Raw genomic sequence first — 925 nt, 5'->3', positions numbered from 1 at the left:
ATTTCTTCATCTTTTCTGTCCACTATTGTCCAGTGAGATCTTTTTTCATCCTTTTGCCATCAGCTCTTTCTTTTTTCTTTTTCACACTGGACTTTATTATAAATCTGTGCTCTGATTGGTTGTGAATATTGGGCTGCTTTTTTTTTGGTGGGGGGTTATTCATTGGTAGCGTTTTACTGCTGAATTATGAATTATAGTCATTTTTTTTGTTAGTGCACTGAAAGTGTTGGTTCTGCCTGGGATTTAGGTTTTTTTTGTTTTTTGGTATATTTTTTTTAAATAAAGAGACGTTTTTTCATTTCATCATATCATCTTTATTTCATCCGTGTCCCCACCTTTAACAGCTCTTTTCATCCTGAACGTGTCCAATCGGCACGCATCAAATATTCAGCGGGACAGAAAATGTTCCTTTCGCTCGTCCTTATGTTTTATTTATCTTCTAATATCATCTTTTTTCTTAAAGCAGTAAAAAAAAAAGAAAAAGAAAGAAAGTAAAATGAGAGAATGAGAGAAAGAGGAAAGACTTTGAAGCTCCTATCTCGCACATGAAGAGAAGTAAAAGATAAATCTTTCCTATAAAGCATGACTCGGCAGCTCGTGGATAAGATCGGCGCTGAGCTGATTCCACTGTGTGAAGTCCTTTTGTAGAACATCTCTCAGAAATAGCCAGCTTCCTTCAAGGTCATAGAGTCACTTAAAGTTCTCAACAGCTGTGAGGAATCAACTACTGATGGAGGTAAAACACCTGCTTACTTCAGACCTTCAGATTTCAGGTACAAAGGCATGTGCTATAAAGACCTTCCAAAGCACAAAGACACACCACCATATCACTCAGACTTTAAAAGATTTCATAGCTCACTTGGCATGGCATGACCTTGACCTTGCAAGGACACTTGTTCATAACTGGCAGAACAATGGGGATGAT

The 925-nt window shown here is 37.4% G+C and overlaps 1 protein-coding gene across 21 annotated transcripts in view; it reads left to right on the top strand.

Annotated features, from left to right (window-relative positions):
- LOC124380178 overlaps positions 1-306 on the top strand; it is a 10725-nt gene extending 10419 nt beyond the window's left edge. For all 21 annotated transcript variants that reach the window (XM_046841020.1, XM_046841021.1, XM_046841012.1 and 18 more), the window contains one exon: positions 1-306. This exon is cut by the window's left edge and continues 37 nt beyond it. The gene's annotated coding sequence lies outside the window, so the exon portion shown is untranslated.
- Positions 307-925: the final 619 nt, after the last annotated feature.

Source organism: Silurus meridionalis, chromosome 26 (genome assembly GCF_014805685.1).
Source record: "Silurus meridionalis isolate SWU-2019-XX chromosome 26, ASM1480568v1, whole genome shotgun sequence".
In the NCBI taxonomy this organism is placed as follows: Eukaryota; Metazoa; Chordata; class Actinopteri; order Siluriformes; family Siluridae; genus Silurus; species Silurus meridionalis.
This window is presented reverse-complemented; position numbering and strand designations above follow the sequence as displayed.